The sequence below is a fragment of the Bos indicus x Bos taurus genome, chromosome X (assembly GCF_003369695.1).
Source record: "Bos indicus x Bos taurus breed Angus x Brahman F1 hybrid chromosome X, Bos_hybrid_MaternalHap_v2.0, whole genome shotgun sequence".
Taxonomy (NCBI): Eukaryota; Metazoa; Chordata; class Mammalia; order Artiodactyla; family Bovidae; genus Bos; species Bos indicus x Bos taurus.
The window spans coordinates 19720990-19738948 of NC_040105.1; the positions used below are offsets into that span (position 1 = coordinate 19720990).

The 17959-nt window shown below is 40.4% G+C and overlaps 1 long non-coding RNA gene across 1 annotated transcript; it reads right to left on the reverse strand.

The window, feature by feature from the left end:
* Positions 1-13699: 13699 nt before the first annotated feature.
* LOC113887722 lies at positions 13700-17270 on the reverse strand. Its single transcript, XR_003509805.1, has 2 exons — positions 17063-17270; positions 13700-13955 (listed from the first exon to the last, which is right to left on the reverse strand). It is a non-coding gene; the product is annotated as an uncharacterized LOC113887722 (long non-coding RNA).
* Positions 17271-17959: the final 689 nt, after the last annotated feature.

Below are 17959 nucleotides of genomic sequence, written 5' to 3' on the forward strand. Positions count from 1 at the left end.
TTATTAATTATCTAGATTATTTCCAAATAAAATAATGAAATGTTAATTACTGAACATAGGTTTATCTACTTTTGGCTTTCTGTTGCTGAAACACTAAAGATGAAAATTGAATCTCTTTGTAAACATATTTGGTGCCAAGCTGAGAAATTTTCTATGAGAAAGCATATGTTTCAAGAAATTATAAAAAGTGTTTATGTAAGTTTGTCTATCTTCAGAATGCTAATATAAAGAATAGTTCATAATTGCTTACTTATTTTTTGGTAAAAATTAAGGTTTCTAAGTGTTAAGAATACATAATGAAACTATTAGAAATAATAAAGGAAACAACTCTTTATGCAAGGAAACTATTGTGTGTTTTGGTTATAAAAAAGTATGAAGGATAATTTTGTTAAGGAAAATGAGAATTTTGTTTAAACTAGAACTTCTGGTTACGAAGGACAAACTAAATATATGCAAAATGTTGAAGAGAGGAAAGGAGAAAATTGTGCCTTCTGTAATCAAGCTGGCTAAAACAATAAATACTGTAAGAATGCTAAAAGTAAGATTTAGCATCAATAGTATACTTATATAAAACTAAAACAAGGCTTTCTTTCATCTGCTAAAAGGACAAAGAGTTATTGGACCATTGGTGTGCTCTTGATAAGAAATTGTAAAAAAAAAGATTTTTGTTACCTTTTCAGTGGTCTGCCTAGAAAACAAAAATTCTGTTTTATCAGAATGATTTGCTGTTTCCTGTGTTCATCAGCTTTTTGATTACTTTTGAAAACCAAGTCCTAAGTTTTGCTAATAGATAATTAAGTATTATTTCATAATGATCTGTGATCCTATTAAGGCAAGTGTTCTAAAACTGTTTTTAAAATATTTTTTATAAACTTCCCCAAATCAAATTCCAAATGAAGTCTTTTGACCACAAACCAACTTTGAAAATTTCCAGAGGGCCCTTAGGACATTCCAAAATTTTGTTAAACTCCTAAGTTGGCTTCAGTCATGTCCAACTCTTTGCAAGCCCATGGACCGTAGCCTGCCAAGCTCTTCTGTCCATGGGATTCTCTAGGCAAGAATACTGGAGTGGGACAGAGAAGTAGGTTGCGAGTGGGAGGAGGCGGCTGCTCCTCCACAGCGTTTGGGAAGATGGCGCCGCCGGTGACGGAAAGGGGGCTGAAGAGCGTCGTGTGGCAGAAGATAAAAGCAACGGTGTTTGATGTTTTTTTTTTTTTAGAAAAAAAAGAAAAAAAAAAAAAGAATACTGGAGTGGGCTGTCATTTCCTTCTCCAGGGGATTTTCCCAACCCAGGTATTGAACCCACATCTTTTATATCTCCTGCATTGGCAGGAGGGTTCTTTACCACTAGTGCCAACTAATTAGGCTTATTTGATATATTAAACTACATGGGAAGCATTGTCAAGTAAGAAGTAGTACTGAGCTTTCTTTATGTTGTACAGGGATATCAGTGTTCTAGAAATTTTGTGAGATTCCTAGAAATCTGATATATCCTGGTATAAAGTAACTTTTAATCCTAGTCATTATCTTAAAATATTGTATGATGTCCTCTGCAACCCACTCAGAAATGGACAAGTAAGTGATCTTATTGCTATTGTTTTACTTCCTGAAATTGCTGCTGTCAAAATTGAGGCTCACACTAAAAGGACTGAACCTCATTACCAGATCATTGCAATAACTGACTTTCATCCAAAGGTAGCAGCAACAGAATCTAAAAAGATTTTGGCACATGCAGATGCAGTCCAATCTCCTTCTGCAAAAAATGATCCCTCATTGCCATATTTTTGTCATTCTGGTGTCCTCGTAACGGCAGCAGTCTGCTCCTGAATCAGAGAAACTAATATGAGTAAACAATAGCTGTGAATTAAACAAACAGTCAGGGTTATGGGAAAACAAAGACAGCCACTTGCTTCCTCCTGGCTCCCTGGCAAACCAGATTTTTTGGTTTTTGCATTCTCTCACCCACCATAGTGCATGTAAGAAAAACTATTTTTGTACCTACAAGCCTCAGACCTCCTCCCACTAGACCTTTTAAACACCTGCAAGGGGACTTTTTTCAACTGTCACTTACTGTGGGTTACCAATATGTTTTTGTTATTGTATGTATGTTTTCTGGTTGGTTGAAGCTTCTCACTTGCTGTTAGGGTAATGCTCTGACAGTGGCAAAGAAACTATTAGAAAATGTGTTTACCACTTGGGGTATACCTTCCACAGTCTCCAGTGATAAAGGCACTGGGCAAATCATACAGGCCTTAACAAAACTTAGCAAGCTTCTTGGAATTATCCCTTTCCCTATCACTTGAAATTATCAGGCAAGGTTGACAGAACTAATGGAAAATCTGGATTCAAGCAGAATAAGAATTAATAACATGAAACTTAATTGATGGGGATAGTTATAATTTTTATGACTGTATTAAAATATTGCTGTTTTTTCCAGGTTTAAAGATATATTTTCTCTTAAGCTACTCAACAATTAGGTAAGATATACTTTTCTAAGCAAATATGAAATACTTATGTTTTCTCCCTACCCAGTCCCTCCAGAATTCAGAAACTCTCAAAGAGTATTCTTATTTTCATACAAGATGATACATAGCGCACAATTGGAAACACTACCTACACTTTGACTATAATGGTATTACAGGTAAAGCATGAGACTTCTAACAAAAAATTCCAGCAAAGACATCTTAAAAAGAACTTAAATATCAGTCACTTTTCTTGTTCACTTTACTTACATAAATAATCAGGTAAAGTTTATTACAAGCAGGTTAGTTTTACTGTGATGATCTTTGGGGAAAAAATGGGGGTAATTGTAGGAAGAAAAATCATGTTTATACCTATGTAGAAATTAGATTTCAGTCCTGTTAGTTGTCTTTGAGATTTTGTTATATATGTGAACTGAACTGGATCCTGAATTCTTTTGATTTCCTCAAATATCTGGCTACAACTCACCAAACTAGCTTTTCCAGTTTTCTCTTGCCCTTCTAATTTAGAATCACTAAGAACAAAGACTGCCCTTGAATCTGCTTGGAAGGGACTATATCATATCTGCTTCACTACTCAGATGGCAGTCAAAATTCAGGGACTTGAGCCTTGAACACATCTCACAGCTGAAGAAGACCCTACCTGATAGCCGGTCTTCTGCAAACATTGGAGACCTCCAAGTGAGATCTATGAGGTTGAGAAGTAGCTGATATTGATGTGGACTGCTTATTCCCAAGATGCCAGATGAAGACTTCATGCTTTAACTAAACACGAAAGTGTTCTTCTCTTTCTTCCTTTACTCTGGCATTGGCCTGGAAAGATAATGCCCTCATCTGTATCTCCCAGGTCATTGTTAAGGGGAGAGTGAACCTCTGGAATTAGGAGAATCTTTTCCCACATGAGTTAAAAACCTGAGTGACCTCTGAATCTAACAGCTAAATGCAGAAGTCCCTGTGAATGAATCCATTAAGGGTATTTTCTTAACAGGAATGGTTTGTGCCCACAAGTCTCATCTTGGTCTGTGATAGTTATCATCCTTGGGCCTATGAATACCTGAATGGTTGTACACAGCTGGGCTATGCCTCTGGGTTATCTAACTGTGCCTTTGTCTTAGCTAAAAAGGACCTACCTTTAACTCTTAAAAGTATTGTAGAATTCACTGCTAAAACACTGGCTGCCCAACAAATTCCTTAGGTTCACTGTCCAAGATTGTTTTTGATCATAGAAAAACCCTTGATTATCTTTTAGCTAAGCAAGGCGGTGTCTGTGCCATGGCCAGTATTGTTATTCCCAAACTGAGTTCACCTCTTGGTGGGTGTCATCCAAAAAAAACAAAGATCTAGGAGAAGGAGGTGATGCCGAAAACTCAGCCTCTGTGCACCAAGGCCAAATCAAATCTTGGAGACAAGGATTTGGGTGAAGTAGAAAAGAACAGCTTCATTGCTTTGCCAAGCAGAGGGGGTCACAGTGGGCTAATGCCCTCAAAACTATGTCCCAGGGAGTTCCCTGGCAGTCCAGTGGTTAGGACTTGGCGCTTTCACTGCTGTGGGCCCAGGTCCAGTCCCCTGTCAGGGGAACTGTAATCAAACAAGCTGTGCAGCATGACCAAATGGGGAAAAAATTAAAAACAAAACTGTGTCCTAACAAGGGAGGGTTTGGTGAGGAATTTTATAGCCATGGTTCTAGGGAAGGATTGCTAATAAGGAGCAGCGTGTGTGCAGAGCCTGCATTCCTTTACTCTGGCCGCAGGTAGTCTCCTGATGTGCATCTGCGTATCCTACTCTCTGGATGGGGAGTGCTTCATCACGTGATTTCTTACAGGTTTTCAATCTGTAGAAAAGCTCAACTATATTGTTATGTGTATTCCTTAAGGTGCAACCGGGACCCTGCCCCAAGGCTGCACTACTGTTTCTTGACTGCTCCTCCCTTGTCTCTGCATTCCCTCACTTACCTGATTAGCAACTGTTTGACCCTGCCCTTCGGCCTCAGGGAAGGTCAAGGACACTGAAGTCTATTCCGTACAAATAAGAAATGGGGGACACAGAAAAGGCTTCCCTGGCCAGGAGCCCTACCAGGTCCTGCTCAGATTTAGAAGGAGTTGTTACTTGCACCAAATAAGCAGAACCCTGGGGATCTTTTCCAAAGCAGTGTCTCCACGAACACCAAAATTGGGGAAGTTTAAAGCTAAGGGTACATGCATACTCGTGAAGTGGTTTGAGCAGAGGAAAATTTAGCATAATATTAGAGCAAAGCTTGACAGTCAGAGCTTTAGTTGATTGACGTTCTGAGGGTCAAAAAATGTCACATCCTCGTTCCACCCTTCACCTGGCTGGGGGCCTTTGTTCCCACAGAACTCAAAGATAAGTATCAGGTTGTTGTGTATATCCCTTAAGGCAAAACTAGTACTCTGTTTTATCTCTGAACTATTTTTTGAGGGGGGGGCTGCACCAGGTCTGGGTCTTAGTTACAGCACTTGAGATTTTCTATCTTTGTTATGGCATGTAGGGTCTTTAGTTACGGCATGAGGGATCTTTAATTGCAGCTTGCAAGCTCTTATTTGAGGCATGTGGGATCTAGTTTCCAGACCAGAGACCGAACCCAGGCTTCCTGCATTGGGAGCTTGAATTCTTAGCCACTGGACCACCAGGGAAGTCCACGAACTATTGTTTATTGACTATTTTTCCTTTGTTCCTGCATTCCTTTACTTTCCCTTAAGATCATTAATTACTGAGGTCTGTTCAAGGGCAAGCTTTGTAGCCAGACTTAGATCACAAAATGGCTTAGGCCAAAAATGGCTTCTCTTATGTCAAGAAAGCCATGCCTGATTCTCTTTCTCTGAGGACCACCTACCTTATCTACACGTACCTTGTCCTCTTTAAAGAAATAAAATGCACAGTCTGTAAGTTGATAATTAAGTTTTATTCCATGGACTTTCTGAACTTAAGCCCGGAAAACAGCCTCTCAGCACTGAAGGACTGCTCTGAAGAGGTTAAGGGAGCAGCCAGAACATAAAGGAATTTTTGCAACAAAAAAACCAGGTAGTCAGAATATCAAAAGATTGCTGTTTATTAAAGAAAACTAGACATCCCAAGTTAACAAATTTAGCATTTTTCTATGTAGGGGAAGATGAATGAGTCTGGGCTCTTTGAAATCATTCCTTTGGTATACACCTTAACTATCTAGGGCCAGTATCTTGCTTTTCTCCCTTCTGAATCCCCTCAGGGTGCACAGTCCAAGTGGCTGTAGTGGCTGTTGTTGCCTGGGTGGCCTCAATATCCTTGTTTACTGATAAGGCAGGCAACATTGTTTTTTGGTTTTTTGTTTGTTTGTTTGTTTTTTGGAATGATAATAACTTTAATCCAGCAACTGAGTTCATTATATTTAGTTCATTCTTCTTTTCTGTGAGAATTTGAAATTTTTCACAATAAAAAGTTTGGGAAGTTCAAAAGCAATGTGATATCCTAAATTGGATCCTGGAATTTAAAAAAAGGTGCATAAGTGGAAAAACTGATGAACTCTGAAAAAAGTCTGAGATTTAGTTCATAGCAATGTACCAGTGTGGGGCTTCCCAGATAGCTCAGTGGTAAAGAATCCACCTGCCAAGCAGGAGATGGGGGTTTGATCCCTGGGTTGAGAAGGTCCTCTGCAGAAGGAAATGGCAACCCACTCCAGTATTCTTTCCTAGAGAATCCCATGGACAGAGGAACCTGGTGGGCTACTGTACATGGGGTCGCAAAGAGTTCAGTTCAGTTGCTCAGTCGTGTCCGACTCTTTGCAACCCCATGAATCGCAGCACGCCAGGCCTCCCTGTCCATCACCAACTCCCGGAGTTCACTCAAACTCAGGTCCATCGAGTCGGTGATGCCATCCAGCCATCTCATCCTATGTCGTCCCCTTCTCCTCCTGCCCCCAATCCCTCCCAGCATCAGAGTCTTTTCCAATGAGTCAGACATGATTGAAGTGACTGAGCACACACCAGTGCTCATCTCCGAGCTTTAACAGATGTACCTTGGTTCAGACATGATTGAAGTGACTGAGCACACACCAGTGCTCATCTCCGAGCTTTAACAGATGTACCTTGGTTAGGAAATGTTCAGAGGAAACTGTGTAAAGGGTATATGGGCATTCTCTGTGCTAGCTTTGCCACTACTCTGCAAAACTAAAATTATTCCAAAGTCAAAAGGTTAATTTTTTAAGTTAGGTAAGAAACCACCAAGGAGGAAAAAAAGGCAAAAATTGCAAAGCACCCAAACATACTTGTAAAAGTCTTCATAGAATCGCCCCTTGTGATCCTGCCTAATTGAGGCTCTGTTTATTTCAGGAAATTCATCAAGAGATTTTGCATCATAAAAAGTCCTAGAAAACAGGACCACTGTCACTTCATGATTGGAGTTCTCGTTCCACTTGGTAAAGAGATCAGCAAGGAAACCATTCACAGATTTCTCAAAATATAGATCCCCATAAATATCAAAATCTGAATAAATATGTAAACCATAGCTGATGTAGAAGGGAACACCACCCTGGTATCTTCACTGATAAACCACACATGACCTTCTCATTCTTGACCCACAGCTCACCAGCCTGTGCCCTGATGCCAGCAAATTCCACTTTCTGAGTGATATAGGCACATGTGCTGACCAAACTTTTCTTTAGTTGCCACATATCCCCACGGCCAATATATTGATCCTTAAAGGTTAATTCCACAAGGTCAAGGGTCACATCCTTAGGGTCTACAACCTGCACATACACATCTTAATAAGGTCTTAGCCGGAACACCTAAGTCACGGTCTGGTCCACATTGACAGTTTCTTTCTGCAAATCCTCCTTAAGTGACTTGACCTGAAAAAGCAGAAGGCTGTACTCATCGTTGGGGTGGGTAATCTCCACTATGTCTCCAAGCTTGATGTGCGGAAATACTCTGTGGTTCACAACTTGTTCATTGTCACTGCCCCCGAAGCCCTTCTTGTGGATGACGAGTGTGTAGACCTTTGTTGTTCTCATCCTGTACTGTTTCTTTCAGCTGTTCCAAGTTTGGGGGAGAGAAGTCATCTTGCCTCCCTGCAGCTCCGGAGCCCCTTCCCGCTTGAGGCCGGACCCTGCCCGTGTCCCCGCGCCTCCTCTGGACGTCCCTCCTGTGCCCGCAGAGTCCGTGAGGATCCCGTGCCGGATTTCCAGGCGCTGGCCGCCCACTCACGCACCCCCCGCCCCCCGCCCCCCGCCCCGCCACGCCCTCCCCAGCCACAGAGCGCTCACCTGAGAACCTGCTCCGGTGGCCGCAGGCGACATTATTTGTGCACAACCTGCATCACTATTTCCGGAAAGTTGAAATTCAATTATGTAAGATCACTGAAGAAGCCATGTGTCTTAAAACGGGGTCTTTCAGTGGAGTCTTTCTTTGGTTTGGGCCTTGGGGATATCGGTGAAAAACGTTGCCTCAAGCCATCAGCCATTTCCACTGCCCCTGAATATGAGTGAGCCTGAGGGAACTCAGGATGGAGATGAATGGGTTGCCCACTGCCAAGCCGTCAGCCATTGCAGCTACCCCCAGTGGTGCACCCCGAAGGGACTCAGGTTGGAAAAGAACAGGGTACTGGCCCTAGAGAGCTGAGGTGCATATCAAAGGAAAAAATTCAAAAAGCCCAGGCTCTTGCATCATCCCATATGTAAAAGCACTAAAATAAAATGCTGCTGCTGCTAAGTCGCTTCAGTCGTGTCCAATTCTGTGCGACCCCAGAGACGGCCGCCCACCCGTCCCTGGGGTTCTCCAGGCAAGAACACTGGAGAGGGTTGCCATTTCCTTCTCCAATGCATGAAAGTGGAAAGTGAAAAGTGAAAGTGAAGTTGCTTAGTTGTGTCCGACTCTTAGCGACCCCATAGACTGCAGCCTACCAGGCTCCTCCATCCATGGGATTTTCCAGGCAGGAGTACTGAAGTGGGGTGCCATTGCCTTCTCTGAAAATTTCTGGCTTTCTTTAACAGTAATCTTTTGATGTCCTAACTACCTGGTTTTTATTGCAAAAACTCCCACACATCCTGGCAGCTCCCTTACCTCTTGGGAGCAGTCCCTTAGAGCTACCTGACAGGCTGCCTCTAGGGCTGGGGGCCCTCAGAAAAATCAGCCATATAAAACGAAATTCTCAGCTTTTAGGCTGTGCATTTTTTCCCCCCAGTCAACAGGGACTATGGCTCCAAAGCAAACTTCAAATATTGGAAATTATCCTGCTTATGGTTAACTTCCCTCACAGCTCTGTCAGTAAAGAATCTGCTTGCAATGCAGGAGACCCTGGTTCAGTTCCTGGGTTGGGAAGATCCCCTGGAGAAGAAAATAGAAATCCACTCTAGTATTTTTGCCTGGAGAATTCCATGGACAGAGGAGCCTAGCAGGCTACATTCAGTCCATGGGGTCAAAAGAGTTCGACACGACTTAGCGACTAAACAACCAACAACCAATGTGTTATCGTAATGATTTTCTTGGCATTGTGTCCTCTCAAAAGCTTCAAATGCATGTTCACAGCCACAGACCACCAGGCAAATGATCCCCCTACGGTAGGACTGTCAAGGAGAGGATGAAGAGAATGACCAGTTTAAGGATTATGACCTGTGACTGTCACGGGGATTAAACAGAAAGTCATGACCTGTGGGTCATCAAGGATCAACAAAGCTGTGGGAACTACAGAGCGGAAGCTGAGAATGGTGCTGATGCCTTAAATTTTGATCACTGTTAGGGTGAGTTTGATGAAAAGGGAATTGTTAAAAAGAAATAATTAGACCCAAATGGAATCATTTGCCACCAGGGACAACAGCAGACCACGTCTTACTTGCAGTTTCAACCGCTCCCAGGAATGTGACCAGATGATCTGAAATTTCTTGATCAATAATAGTGAAGTAATCTTCGTGATAAAGACCCCTGCTGTTCCCTACCCCCTTCTCCAAAAGATGATGGCCTGGCCTGAAGCAATCCTTTCTTTTCTTTTGTTAATACCTTCTTGTCCCACCCTCCTTCTACCTATAAAAACCTTCCATTTTGTACAACCCTTCAGACTGCCCTTCTGTTTACTAGATGCAATGCTGCCAGATTCATGAATCATTGAGTACAGTCAATTAGATCTTCACATTTACTCAGTTGATTTAGTTATTTAACAGAGCTTAAATGAAGCCTTCCTTCCTGGAACTCCCTCTTTAAAAATATTGTTGTTTATCTGGTTTTTCTGGATATGAACCTGAACTTTACTAGGATTATAAAAATTCCTCCCCACAGTGTGGACTATAGATGTGCATTCGATATAAATTATGTGGCTATTAAAAAAGCTACCCAACAACCAAAATAGTGGAATGGATAGATTAAATTATGTTCACATAAGGCTATTAAAAATTGTTTTTATAGCACATGTGGTAACATGGGGAAGTATTTCATTAAAAAAGAGAACAGGATATGTGGCCACCTAAAAAATCTTTGGTGCCTCAGTGTTTTCCTACACATAGAATAAGCACCTACTTTGCTTGTAGAGATAATGTGAAAACATTTCACTTGGAAAGAAAGTTACTACCCAAATCTAAGATCTGATTTAAGAGAGAAGGTAAAGAACACCAAGTTCATGTTAACCTTCCTGGTGCTTATAATTTAAATGTCTTTTTTTTTTTTAATTGAAAGTTAGCAACCCATTCCTATGTCTTTGAAAGTCTGATCTAGAACACGAGAAGGAAATTTGTTTTCTTTTTAAGAACTGACTCATTGGAAAAGACCCTGATGCTGGGAAAGATTGAAGGCAGGAGGAGGAGGGGACAACAGAGGATGAGATGGTTGGATGGCATCACTGTCTCGATGGACATGAGTTTGAGCAAGCTCTGGGAATTGGTGATGGACAGGGAAGCCTGGCACGCTGTAGTCCATGGGGTCACAAAGAGTCAGACACATGTGGTAATATGGGGAAGTATTCCATTAAAAAAGAGAACAGGATATGAAACTTTGTTCACTGCATGACTGTATTTAGCATAAGAAAAGAAATCAAGCAAAATCCTATAAAAATGATATAATCAAAGCTGCTTACCCAGAAATTCTACACTACTTCTTTTTTAACATTTATTTATTTGATTGCACCTGGTCCTAGCTGTAGCACTTGTGATCTTTGATCTTCATTGCAGCATGTGGGATCTAGTTCCTGGACCAGGGATCAAACCCAGGCCCCCTGCGTTGGAAGCATGGAGGGGAACCATTGCAGGACCATTGGAAATCCTAGAAATTTTACTTCTAAGAGACAATCTTAGGGAAATGATTGGCTGTAACAAAATTAATCACCATGCAAAAAAAGAAACAATTTTAATGGTTGTTTAGTGAAAAAGTAGAAACAACACAGATGCCCAACAACTCAAACATAAAGGATTAGTGAAGTTAATTATGGTACAAATATATAATAGAAAAATGAGCAACCAATAAAATGATGTAGAATCATGTTTATCGACTTAACAGTATGTTCACAATATATTAGGTGAAAAAAAATGCTGGTTAAAAGGACTGCATACATTAAAAGTCCCTTAAAAGAATAGGAAGAGATAAGAATGCTTGTATGCATAAATACAAGTCTATAAGAATATTTTCCCCAAAGATGGCTGGTTATCTTTGAATGGTGGGATTATAGTATGGTTTTCTGAAAACTGTGCTTATAGAGGTTTTTCATATTCCTATAGTTAATTTTTAATCACAGTGGTTGTACTTCTGGCACCTTCTACTGGAGTCTGTGGCCGACTTGGTCTTGTTAAGATAGAAGCAGTGAAGAAAGTGCACAGATATGTCAGGTGGAGGCCGGAAATTGCAAGAGACTAGGACAAGGTCTTTGTGAAATCAAAAAATAGCAATGCATTTGTTAATTGTGTATGGCAGAAAGAAGATAGAAAGCATACCATACATAGATAGGAGGCAACCTTTCAGATTTACTCAAGAGCAACTCAACTAGGTTAGAAATGTAGTGTGTTCCTGTAAGTCTGCTCTGATTTACCGTACAAGCGCCCCTCTTGTAGGGAGAAGTGGGGAGGGAGGGACAAGATCAAGTCCAATTTATTAACCTCAGTTCAATCCCGTAATTTAAAATGTCATTGTAGGTAAAAGCCTCTACTTGGATGACTTAACTAAGTGCTCAGCCGGTAAGAGTTACGCCCCTCCCTCTGCTCCTCTCCTAGAAGGCATCTCGGTGTTTGAGGGAGGGACGTGGCTTCCTTGACCTTAATGTGGCAAAGGGTAGATGTTAATCCTGCCAAGGAAGAGCAGGCTCCAGACCCTGCACCTCTTCCTGTCCTCTGCTTGCCAAGCAACCTTGCTAACAGACCTCCTGCCCTAGGACTTCAACCTGGAACAAGGAGCTCAAGACAGTCGCACCATGCCCTGTGATCTCTCTCCCAGACTGCCCTGCCCCTTTCTTTTCCCTACAAGTAAGCCCAGAAGGACTGGGGGCGTACTTTTCCCCCTTCTCTTCTTTACAGCCTGGGAAGTCTTCCTTCTATTCTGCACACAGAGCCTATACATTAAAAAGGAAGCTTTGTTATTTAGAAATCCCCTTCTCCAAAAAGCCTGGGCTTTCTGTACGTCTTACTAAAAAGAGGTCAAGAAAACCAACTCTGAAATTCAAAGCTGATGAATGGCCACTCTGTTCTGGGCAGCACCTGTCTGTCCTGTCTCCTGGGACAACAAGCTTGATGACTTTGTCAGAAGGCTACTACGAAATAGGATTTAAAGAGGGGGATCAAAATGCATTGGTTTAATTCTTATAAAATGTGTCAACTGAAAAACTAGTCACAACCTGAAAGTAGAGAGTTATTTTATTTGGTGGGAATGTTAAGGACTCCGAGCCCGGGAGGCAGCATGTCAGTTGCCCTGACAAAGGGAGTCAGGCTATATACAAGTTTGCAACAAAGGGGGCAGGCAGTCTGAACATCAAAGATTATTGTTAAGTAGTAAGGAAAATCAAATATCAAGCTAAGGAATTTAAAGTTCTTCTATGTATGGGAAGATGCAAGCCTCTGGACTTACTTTATAAGCACCTCAGCTATCTGAGGCCAAATCCTGGTTCTGTACCATCTGAGCCGCCAGGGAGGCCCCTAAATCCTGTTTCTTGATTGCTTACATCCTTAATTCCTTGTTCACCATAAGGAGTGGCAAGTGTGGTGGTTGGTTACTTCTTGCATCCCCCACTCCCCCAGCTCCTCAGTCATCACTTTGGGGGTGGGAGTGCCAGCATCTGCTGGATCGTAGGTGTTGTGTTCCCATTTTGGAGACCTCATTCACATTTGGAAGCCCGATATCGCTGATAGCTGTGACATTTCTTGCCCACCGATATGGCAGGAAATATTTCATTTCGGAAATGCAATCCCTTGAGAGGTGAAATTAGATGAGCTAAAGTAATGAGATTCATTTTCTTGGATGTCTTGTGAGATGCATCTCTTTTCACCATAGAGACAAAGTGTAATTTTAAAAGACCTGACCCTGATGAAAATATAGAGTGAATACTTGTCATGGGGTTATGCTTTAATGGAGAAACCAGCAGGATAGTAAATCTGGTACAAAAGAGAATTCAGAACAGAGAGATGTATATGTTCAAAAACAAAAAGAATGCCAAAATAAGTTTCCTAAACTAGAAGCAAAACAGGACAATAGAATCATAGTCTTTGGGACTGTCACTTCTGCACAGAAATCTTTTGCATCTCTACTGCACAAAAATCTACAAGTTAACTGTGTCTGAGCCTTAATCAAGCCACAGGGCATTCCCACGGAGAACTGAATCCTTGGGTGGGCCTGTTAGAGAAAGAACTGTAAATGAAGCTTCATTTAGTCCCATGTTGAAAGGACAAGCAGTCATCCTTTTGCCTTGTTTTCAAGTGTTAGGTAATTTTTTCTTAATACGGTCAAATACTACATACATCTCACCCTCCTTAACAGAACGAACCCAGTCTGGTGAGAGCTACTGGAACAAACAGCCAGGAATGAATTTATAAAGAGCCTACAAAAATAAAAGATAAGTGTTTAAGAAGTCTGGGTTCTGCATTAGAAACACAAGTTTATCTTTAAGAACCTAGAATTGTGATGTTGCTCCAAACCTATAGTTTTACAGATATTTTATTACAAAGTACCCTTTCTGTTTTTAGATTCATATCTAGATTTAATTAGGCTTAAATGATTCCATTACCAAAGCAGATTAATCTGGTTAAATGAAACCACAAGGGCACGTGATAATTTTTTAGTCATCTTGCTTTATGTATCACAGCCCATGAAATGGACCCTGGTCTATTAGGTTACTGAACCGACAAACATTATTTCATGGATAAGGGATATTCAGAGTTGGTTTAACTTTAAGGAATTTAGCCCAGTTCACATTTAAACCACTCTCCAACTGATAATATTTTCCAAAACATTTCTGATTTTTAAGAAGCTCATGACAGCTCGTGTGTAATAACATCCTCCATATCCAGATGGTTTTTGAAGCATCCTATTAAAGAAAAATAAAAGAAAACAAATATTATAAGCAAACAAAGCCAGCTCTGAGTAGCAGTTTCCCCATGGAATTTCATTTTCTGAGAGTAAGATCATCTGATTAAAAAGCTCAAATTCTCTGAAACTTTCTACTGAAGTCTATGGCGTGTAATATGAGCACATTTCCATAGCAAGGTTATTCAGCTGTGGAAAACACAGTAACTCACTTAAAGCTTTTCCTTTAAAAGTTGATTAAAGCTAAGACACCACATGTTGATGCAGAAATGAGAAATATAAAGGTGTTTGTCACTGGCTGCTTGGCTGTGTTTTTTGTTTTTTGTTTTTCCCCACTGCAAGAAAGCAAAAACAAACATTTGGGAAGGCATTGGAACTCAAAAGCATGACCAAAGCTAAGAAACTTAAGTAACTGTGTCCAGAAACATGGGAACACAGATTCTGTTGGCTAATCCAAATAGATAATTAATCGTGTTCTTGACAGTGTGGAATTCAGATTCGCCTGCTATTTGCAGAGACTAGCAATCAGACTTTCTTGAATACTGGTGCCTGGAGTGGTTGAGAAATTCCAAGTCAGTGATTCCAAAATCTGCAGATTCTGGGACCAGTAAACTTTGAAAACAACATTGAAAGCTAACATGGTGTTAACTTCTTATTTTGCCGAAAAAAATAATACTTGGGGGAGAGGAAACCTTTTTATTTACAATCGCTGTCATTTCATGGAAGATAGGCCTTCACAGGCTAGTTCATAGTTGGATTCATCAGTGAATTTGGGGTCCAGATATCTTTGGGTAACTTCTTTCTCAAACCTTTCATTAGCGACTAACAGGCACATTGGAGTACGTGTCATCCATGACCGATCAAAACGAATCCTACTCAAAATGATCAAAATGAGACAGGTAATTGTGACAGGATTAGACTTTTTCTCCAGATAAGGACTTGGTTCTTGAGAGTTTTTCTTTAGAATCCTCTTGTCTTAAGGAAGATTTTTTTAAAAGGTGAGGAGGTAGGAGATTTAAACATTGACCAAATTCTGCCCTGCCTAACATTTATATATTTATTTATTCATGAAAGGAATGGGAAATTTTATTCGAGCCAAATTTGTTTGAAGATTATAACCCAAGAAGAGCATATCAGAAAGTTCTGAGAACTGTTCCCCTTACCTGCCTTGGAAACAAGAATCAAATCAATTCCTTGAATGCCTGTTACTAAGAATGTTGGGCTAAGCTTTGGGGCAAAGTTTCTCAAACTTAAGTCTACATAATTACAGCCTGAGAATCTATCAAAACAGCAGATTTCTAGGTTTTAGTGTCATAGGCTGTGAATGACGTAGATATGGTAGCACCGGAATCTCAATTTTTAGCAAGCAGAATGTAATTGTGATGCACATACTCCATAGAGCCCCGCTTCTTGAGAAACATTGCTCTAGGAGCTATAGGGAAATAACACTTCCAGTTTCAGTAATGGCACACATATATAACTTATTAAACGTTATTTTAAAAGCGTCAAAAAGCTAACAAAATACTGATCAATTAACTGGGGTGAGATCCAGAAGAGAATAGAAATTGAGGCATGAGCTTGGCTAATTTTGAACTTTTTTCCCTTAAGGTCATGAGCTGATTTTGAAGACAATTGAGAGAGTGAGCTGTCTTTGTAACAATCTCATGGGACTAGGGGGACCAAAGTTGGATGAGGGGCTGTCACGGTGGAGGTCAGTAATACGTTCCCCATCTCACACACACACATCCCAGGAGTAAAGGTGAATTGGAAGTGGCTTGCTTAGAGAATCTCAAACCTTGAACTAAGCCCAACCTGGAAAAAGCAAATGAACGTCCTCTCTAGAGGAAGATAACATCAACCTGGGTATCAAATTATTTCTACAGATAATTTGTACACAATCAAAGATAACTAAAGCCTTAATAGACAGAAAACCATGAGCAGGAACCACTAGGAAAAAAGAACAACAACACAGATACAAAGGGATTCCACTAGGTAAATCAAAATGATCATTGACTGTGTGAAACAATTATTATTTGTTCTGTGGGGATAGACAGATGGATATTTAAATGACAATAATACCATAAAGGTTTAGGAGGGCTTTAAGTGGTATTAAATGTTCTAAATTTCTCACATTTGAAGGAGAGGAAAGATACCAGTGAACATTAGATATTTATGAGTAAAGAATACATGTTGTAATTCTGGAATAACTACCAAAAGAATAGAAGAAGAGTACATGATTTGTAAGCTAAAAGAGATTTTTTTAAATGAATGATAAAGAGACTTCCCTGGCAGTCAGTGGTTAGGACTTCACCTTCCACTGCAGAGGATGCAAGTCCAATCCCTAGTTGGGGAACTAAGATCCTGCATGCCTCTCATCCAAAATAACAAAACAGAAACAATATTGTAACAAATTCGATAAAAGACTTTAAAAATGGTCCACATAAAAAAATCTTTTAAAAAGTGAGTGATAAAAATGATCAACCCAAGAGGAGGCATGGGAAAAAAATGAAAAAGGAACACAGGACAGGCAGGAAAAGAGATATATATAATAAGATAGTAGATTTGAACAAAAATGTATCAGTAATTATGTTGAATGTAAGTGAACTCAATTCCCCCTCCTTTTTTGATCCATATATCTATTTGTTTTCAGATTCTTTTCCCGTATAGATTATAACAGAGTATTGAGTAGAGTTCCCGGTGCTATACAGTCGGTCCTTGTTGATTATCTATTTTATGTATACTAAAGTTTATATGTTGATCCCAACCTAATTTACTCCCCCATACCTTTCAGCTTTGGTAACCATATGTTTGTTTTCTAAGTCTGTAAGTCTGATTCTGTTTTGTAAATAAGTCAATTAGTATCATTCTTTTAGATTTCATACATAAGTGATATCATATGATATTTGTCTGATTTACTCAATTTTCCAGTGGAAAAAACAAAGGTTGTGAGATGGAAAATAAGCAAACAAAACCCAGTTATATGTTATTTAAGAGATACATTTAAAACATAAGAATAAAAACAGGTAGAAAGAAAAGAAATGACACGTACCCCACAATTGCTAACTAAAAGAAAGCTGATATAGGTATTAATCTCACCAAGGTACTCACTCTGTACATCCCACTTTAGGTATGATCGTGGAAAGCATTGAACAGGGACATGGCAAAGTTCAGAGAGGACCAGGTGCAGAGCCTTCTTCCAAGAGAACAGACCCAAGTCCTGACGCGAGAACTTCCTTCACTCAGAGGCAGGGAATGTGTACTTCTTGTCCAACATGGTTCATTTTTTCTATGCACCAATGACTGCTAAGTGCTTTCCTTTCTTCTCTTTTCCAAATGGAAGTTTTCATTGTAGACAATTTGTTTTGTTCCACATTACATACTGAAAGTTGAGTAGTAGTGGGGGAATCACGTCCTGTTATTAGACAGATAGCTGGAGTTAGACTCGATGGAGAAGGCTGCCCATCACCCAGAGATGTTAGACTTTATTTTGTACTCAGTGAGCGGATTGTACCTTGGATTATTTTCTGAGGGAAGGGACAAATGTATTTTATGCCTGGAAATTAGGGTGTGCATGGATTTAGATGGCCAGGGGTTTAGGAGTGTCACAGTTTGCTAATTATTCGTGGTGTCCATTTTCCCTTTCTGCGTTTCAGTAATAGAGCCTTTCTGAGTGTGAGCTTACCACACAACTGCCCAGCAACATGCTACATTTCCCATCTCCCTCAAAGGTAGGTGCGGTCATGTGATCAAGTTTGGGCAAAGGGATGTGAGCAGAAGTGATGTGTATTATCTCTATAAAGATGAAGCTGCTTGCCCTGATTTTTTTTCCCCCACCAGTTGGGAAATGGCGATGATTGGAACAATCGCTTCAGTGGTAACAGAGATGCTGAAAGGGACAGAACTGCCCACCAGCTTAGGTTCCTGTATGTTGTGGAACAGAGCTGTCCTGTAGCCCTGGACTGTTATATAAGAAAGAATGAAACACCTATCATATGTAACCTATTA